Genomic DNA, 7,860 nt, shown 5'->3' on the forward strand with positions numbered 1-7,860 from the left:
ATTGTGAAAGCAAAATCCACGATGCCAGTGTGGACAGGGCCCATCAGCAGGTTTGGGTACTACTAAACATTTGGGATACCATTATACAACTGCAGTTAAAGGGCCCTATACCTTTCAATATTAAGGGTAAGTTCACACAGAGCTTTTTGGTCCAGAAACGGAGGCGGAGGCCACAGATTCCAGACCAAAAACTGGGTAGCCGCGACAAAGCTGGTGCACTGCACCAGCATCCAGCCGTGCACTCCACTCCGGATTAGGCCCAACAAATGGGCCTAGTTTGGAGGAGGGAGTGTCTTCAGGCCGAATCGCGAGGCGACTCCTCCTGAAGAATGAACACCTCGCTTCTTTTTTTGGGAGCCAGAACAAACTGGCTCCTGGAAAAAAGAACGAACCGGCTCCCATTGATTTCAATGGGAGCTGTCTTTTTGGTCAGGATTTTGAGGCAGATACGGCCTTAAAATCCTGACCAAAAAACTGTGGGAACTTACCGTAAAGCTGCCTGACTTGTCAATTTTTAGTAATTGAATGTATAACATTCAGGAGAGAGGCGCCTTTGATTTAGCACATCAGTGCATGCACATTGCACTGAAAGAAGACGTGGACAAGATGCCTGCACGGTGCAGCAAGGTGTGTTATCCTCGGCTTCACTGGGCAAAGTGTGCCAACACACTAAAGAGGACTCCCAGATTGATCTCCCCCTGCAAGATATATATTAATTTACTTCAGATTGTAATAGACAAACGACCATCCTATTTTGAACCCTTAACCCTAGCTGCTTAATGGCAAGTATAGGGGGTCTTACTACTAAATACATAAACAATAGTGTATGATATAAGCTGCGGTTATCACCAATACCCACAGTGTATTCAGTATCTGTATATAAAATTGGTAGGTCTGTATATATTGACATTGTAGTAAACAGGTTTTTTTATTTATATAGCTAGTTATACATTGTATTCAGATGGTATTACTTAATTTGGAATGACTATTACTATAGCTGAGCATAGATCCAAGTGTTATATTTATGAGAATTGTTAGTATGTATCCTGTCACCTTCATATCCTGTTTTTCTGTCACTTTACATATATATGAAGGTGTATGTCATGTGTTAAGTGACCTAACCACCTGTTGCCAGTGTTAGTTCATTTGCATGCATGTAAGCATTATGCTAATCATGTATTACAAATGTGGCCCCTGAGGCTACTAGGAGTCAGCCAGAAGAGATTACGAAACAATACAGAGGCGCACCCCCCTTAACCAAAATATGCACAGTAGGAATCAGATTCCTTATCCACAATGGCAAGCACTTTTGTCTTCCAGCACCAGAATTCTGCATAATAATGGTACCTCCTTAGAAGCCACAGTTCTTGAAGCTGTAGACAGTAGTGATGCACTTCATTTAAGTCTTCAATTTACACTTACTATGTAGGTGCAAATCCACCCTTTTTAAACGCATTTGATTAAAACTGTGCCTGCAGGCTCCATGAAACGTGTGGAGTCAGCCAGTCTTCTGTAGACTTGTATAAGACACTTGAAGTGAAGTTAAAGACTTTGTCATGTTTCAGTATTCATAAACCCATAATAAAAAGTCAGCTGCAAACGTTTCATATACAAAATACATATTGACATCATTTCATTCTCCTTGAGATTATTGGAGGTTTAATTTTGTAGCAAGTACTCAAAAACATTGTCAGATAGAAAACACAACCATAAAGATTGTCAACTAAACACGCCAAGGGAGCCTTCACACGGAGTTACGTTGCGCTCATTCTGAACGTAAAATCACGTTCAGAATGAGCGCATAAAAAGCAGCTCCCATTGACTTGAATGGGCATACGTGCGCTCCCCATTGAAATCAATGGGAGGCTTTTTTCCCCCCTATTGCTTTCAATGTGATACGCGCGTAATACATTACCCTTACACTTCTCCCTCGTGCTCGATACACGCCTAGCTTTGGCTCTAAAACCCACATAAACTAGATCAACCCAAGAGCTCTCCTACATTAACATTGGTAGAGTATACATTCATAAAATTTCATAGCGAGACAGTACCACCAGAAATAGACTCAGACTTTATATTTAGCTTTGTGTTTCAGGTTTATGTTCTTACACCGCAGCAGATGACTGGTTATTGTGTGCCTTACAGTGAGATTGAAAAGATCAGGCCCAGATGTGAAAGAAACTGGGTGTCCTGACTATCTAGATGCCATCTTAGCCTCCGACAAACTATATTAAAAATAAACCGGATAATTTCTTAAATAATATTCCCAGTATATTATACAGATGCATAGCCTACTTGAGATGCTGCATGATGTAAATCTATATGTCATACAGTGAGCTGGGGAGTCACCTGGCTCAGGATTCACCTGTGGGCCAGACCCACTCTGACTTTATGCCACACAATCCACAAAGGTCCATCCTTCCAATAGCCCCCCAACCCCTTCGCTGTGGTACCAAACACAGTGATCCCTATGAGAGTGCTTGTGCATCTCTCATACATTTGTACATACGGAATTATGTTTGTCTCACACTGGGCTTTATTTGTTCCTTTTGTGCCTGTAAATCTGGATAACCTCAATAAATATGTCGCTCTATACAATACATATTTATTGATATTTAGTATAGTATTACATAGGCAGATTTACACAATAGGCAGCGTATTAGAAAGGCAAACAAAACTTCAGATAGTTTATTAAAGACTTTGCTAACCTCAAATCAATTACCTTTATAGAGAAATCTTATATTTGGCAGTGCCTGAAAGCTGTCAGACAGTGAGCTAAATCGTGAGGTATGGCTGGTGTGCAGCTCATGTCTGGTCTGCTTGGACTCCTTGAGTCTACTTGGCACGCACAGCCTCAGTATGGAAGGAAAAGCAAACCAGTCAGGAAGAATCCAAGCTATGCGTGGGCCAAAAAAGAGGAATGCAGGCACAATGAAAACAATCATTGCTAAGAAGGGATCCAATTCATTGCTTTTTGTTTATTAAAGTGGTGATGTCTGATGAAGGCTTGCTTTTCTATTATTTTTTTTTTTATAAGTAATTTTCTTGACTCCTTTAGATTTTGTTCTTCATTATGTGATATGTTAACCATTGTTAAACTGGGGAAAAAAGTGAAGGGTTAGTGCAAGATTGAGTGAGCAAAATAATTCTGGGGTATTCGCCAATTACCAGCTGCAGTATTCTCTGTATGTTGCAGTGAAAAGGTGGCTTGTTAGAGGGTTAAGTGGGTGCCCTCATTTGTAGCTATTTGCCTGTTATGTACAGATGCCTGCACCTTTGTGAAAAGACTACTCAGATGTTTATCTGTACATATATGTATATACGTGGTGTTACAATGTATGCGTTCTGTTATGCAGAATAGTTGGATGATAGGCTGCTGTGTCTTGTAGTACTTCTGCATGAGTGGTGCTGTTAATGTCTCAAGAAATGAAAATCTTCTGGGTGACAATTGCAGGAGAGTTATGGAGGTCTGCATAAGCCCAAAAAGATCTTGGTGCTAACGGTGGAGTGTGGTTATACCAATGCACATGTTACCACTCTGATAGAAGGTGGTTAGAAGAGAGCTCCTAAAACAAGGAGGTTTAGTGCCATTAACTGAAGTGTAGGTGAGCATGTGTGCTTCTAGAGATCCTGTGACCTGGACCTAGTCACCAATTAGCTTGTCCTTCTGCGGAGAAGTTGTGGCTATGGAAGTGTGGACCAGAGGACAGAGAACAAGCAAATACTGAGAGGAGAGCAGAGCTAACAAGTATCCAGGGTAGCCGATACAGTTAGAAGATAAAAGTGAAAATAGCTCTTTTAGAGCAAGACTATGAATGTGAAAGGGGTACTGTAGGGGACTAGAGACATAAGGTGGGGTCTGTGAGTGAGGGTATGTGAAAGTCCTTGAGGGGCTCTGTTAGAGAATGAAAAATGAAGCAGGGCGGTAGGAGGTCTATGGGTATTCAGAAGACATAGATGACAAAGGTGGGCAGGGTCTCATTAGGAAAGGGGACACAGAAGGTGGTAGCGTCACAAGAATTGTGGAGCCCAGGGGATTGGGGAGATTGGCTCTTTTGGAGCAGAGGCTCAAATTAGAAGCTGTTCTGTTAAGGGAGGTGTCACCTACAGACTGTCCTAGCATGTGACGTGGGTACAACTACTGTCAGAGATTAATTCACTTCACTCAATCTTGCACTAACCCTTCACTCAGGCTGCAAATTCAGTGTAAATTGCACCTCAATACACTCCATGCACCCTAGATACTTGCTACCACCTCTACTGATTTTTAATGAGATCTGAAGAAATCCCACTCTCATATGCATACGTCTCTCTTAGGGCTAGTTCACACGGAGGAAAATGGTGAGGAATTTCAGCGCTGAAAAAAAGCCTCCCATTGACTTCAATGAGTTCCTTTTTTTCTGCTAGTAGTATATGCTAGCAGAAAATGAAACCCATTGAAGTCAATGGGAGGCTTTTTTTTTTTTTTTTTCAGCGCTGAAATTCTTCACCATTTTCTTTCATGTGAATGGGCCCTAACAGTCAGACCCACACACTTTTAAAATGGGTTGATAGAGCACAAATTACAGTTAAATTGGGTGATTAAGGACTCAATGCTATGTATAAAATAAGACAAATGTTGACAAGACAAGCAAAACAGTTTGTAAAATAAAAAAGGAGGAAAGACAAAACAACCCATGTGAGTTGGAGTCCTTTTGTTTCCATGGAGCTTGGAGGTTCTGAGATGGGTTTGGCACATACAATATGTTACTGACAAAGTTCTTATAGAGAAGAGCTGTTCTTTTAAAAGAAAATCATTTGGAATCCACGTAAGATCTATTAATAAGTGTATAGCTATCCAAAAGAATACTTCAACCCCTCCGGTGAAATTGTATTTAGGGAATTGGAAATAAAATAAATCTGCAAATCTGTTTAGTTCATATGAATCTATACTTTCCTGCTTTGATAAATGACCCACCGTATTGTATTTACGCCTGTACATATATTAAAGGGCTTGTCCCATCTCAAGGATCCTATCTATACTGGCAACATAACATCTGCTTCTAATATCTTTTAATAAAAGAAATAGGTGTAGGTCTGGTTTCCAGTGGACACAATATTGCTTTTGAATATATTTGCCCCATGCTACACAGAGGGCATTTGGGTTGTTTTGAAAAGTTCTCAGAGGTCACAGTTTTTGTAAAGGTGTGCCCCCTGTCTCATACTCACCATGTTCCCTGTCAGCGTGCTCTCCTCATCCCACTTCCCTGAGTTGGGGGATGAACTGCTTTATCCTCATCTGGGAAAGCTGGGGAATTAATTATTCCTCTCCACCTGGGTAAGCTGAATACCTGCAGTCCTCTGAGGTCAATTCAAATCACAACCCACCTCCCTTGTGCCTGACTGATTCCTGATATGACAAAGAGTTGTCAAGCAATGAAATTGGTATATCTTTTACTACTTCAAAGAGCGTGCTTCATGTGATCACTGGAAGGAAGTGCTCCACTCCTCACCAGTCCCAGACATTACATGTCTACACGTATAACAATATAATACACTTATGATAAATACATACACATTATAATTCACTAAGGATAGATACGAGTGGAGTTCTTTCATCACAGGGGGAGCACAGCAGGGGTACTGTGGGGAATAGAAAGGATGGGGTTTGTTAGGGAAGAAAATGAAGAAAATAGCCAGGGCTCTTTAAGGAGGAGAGGGGCACAGAAGGTGGTAGGCATACTATCGGGAAAATGAAGTAGTGGGAACAAAAGGGGGCAGTGGCTCAGTGAAAGGGTAGTGAAGGTAAAAGGCAATCAAAGTCCGGCTACCTGACAATGCTGCAGAGGCTATTTCCACTGCTGGATTGTCTGGAGACAATAATCATAATGACCCACCAGAAAAAGTTATTATGTAATTTTTAATGCAAAGGTTCCGGACCAAAATACGGGTAGCTGCGACTGGATGCCGGTACAGTGCATCGGCATCCAGTCACACACTCTGCTCCGGATTAGGCCCAAATGAATAGGCCTAGTTGGGAGGGAGTGTCATGAGGCAAATCCACCTGAAAGAATGAGCTTCTCGCTTCTTTTTCTGGGAGCCGGAACAAATGGCTCTCGTAAAACAGAACTAACCAGCTCCCATTGATTTCAATGGGAGCCGTCTTTTTGGTCAGGATTTTGAGGCCTCAAAATCCTGACCAAACAACCCTGTGTGAACTTACCCTAAAAGTTATGGAATGCAGAGATGGGGAAAAAAAAAAAAAAGTTCAGAATATTAAGGTCCAAACTAGAGAGCATCCTTAAAGGGTTAACTGGACTTTTATATGTAGAAAACACATGAACCAAATACATAATGTTAGTGGAAGTTCTTGAGCCTGGTTTGAATTATTTTTAGCAACTGGTACAGAAATCATTTTGCTCATAAAATGTGTTTCCTCTTTGTCAAACAAAAGTTTCTCTTGCAGCTATATTTAGAATTGCCATGTTGTTTTTATTGTGCTGCCAGAGTCAGGAGAATTAAGTCTCTTACAATCTACCTCCCTGTGGGTTTAGGTCACCACCCTTTCCCGAAAAGAAAGAGAACCATGGTGAGAAAAACAAATTACTCAAAAGCAATCAAAATAAATACATATAAGTAGAAGAGTACAGTAGGGATTGCAGGATGACCATATTACTTTACCTAATACATTACTTTACTGATGTTTTTGCAGTCATTCCCATTGCTTTATTTTGGTTAAAGGGAACCTATTGGCAACAGTTCATTCACCAAACCAGCACCAGTACCAATTTTCCAAACTGGTTACAACTGCATGGATTATCACAGCCCTGCATACTATTCTATATTTGAAATCTGTCTGTAGATAAAATAATTTTCAAACATTGTATTAAAGTATTATGATGAATAGTGGGGATCCGGCTTCATCTAATACTAGCAGCTTCAAATTGTATGTCCGTGGATATACCCCAGAAGAATTCCACTTCAGTTTCCCACACGGGTTACTTGCGATGGGATTCTGATGCACAGCTTCAGCATTCAATTCAGCTTTCTGCCCAGATGAGTATGCCTGATCAGCAAGGGAGCCTCAAGCAACGGAATCTGCTGCTGAATCAGCCGCATCATCCGCAGTAATACTGAGCAAACTTGGAGCATTTTTGGCACACTGTAGTACACCTCAGCCCCTTTTTAAGACAGTGGACGGGGCAGGATGGGATTCTAGTCAGGCTGAGGTAAGATTGTGAGCAATATCACAAATCAGGAATTGCCATAGATTTGCAATCAGGCTCACCTATAAGCAGGGCTGGTTATAGACAAAATGGAGCCCTGGACAAAATTAAAAGTGGGGCCCCACTTGTACATACAGCATAGTCACATTCTGTTAATTCAATGTGCTGCAGGCCTATCACTGGTACTTACAGGGGTGTTCTTAATGTCTTTTAAGTGGTTGTTTGTAAATGTGTAAGTTTTTTTTTTGCCTAGGCAAACTAGTAGCTTCTGTGTCTTATCTCTAAAGATCAGTTACAGAAGCAACAAGGCACATGTCCTTCCCCACACTAAAAAATATTTATATACGTACAGAGTTATCAAATAGGACCGCTACACCAGGACTAAATACTGTCACATCACCCACTGACCGCTATACCAGGACTAAATACTGTCACGTCAACCACTGACCGCTATAACAGGACTAAATACTGTCACGTCAACTGCTGACTGCTATACCAGGACTAAATACTGTCATGTCAGCCACTGACCGCTATACCAGGACTAAATACTGTCACATCACCTGCTGACCGTTATACCAGGACTAAATACTGTCATGTCAGCCACTGACCGCTATACCAGGACTAAATACTGTCATGTCACCTGCTGACCGCTATA

The sequence above is a fragment of the Leptodactylus fuscus genome, chromosome 4 (genome assembly GCF_031893055.1).
Source record: "Leptodactylus fuscus isolate aLepFus1 chromosome 4, aLepFus1.hap2, whole genome shotgun sequence".
Taxonomy (NCBI): Eukaryota; Metazoa; Chordata; class Amphibia; order Anura; family Leptodactylidae; genus Leptodactylus; species Leptodactylus fuscus.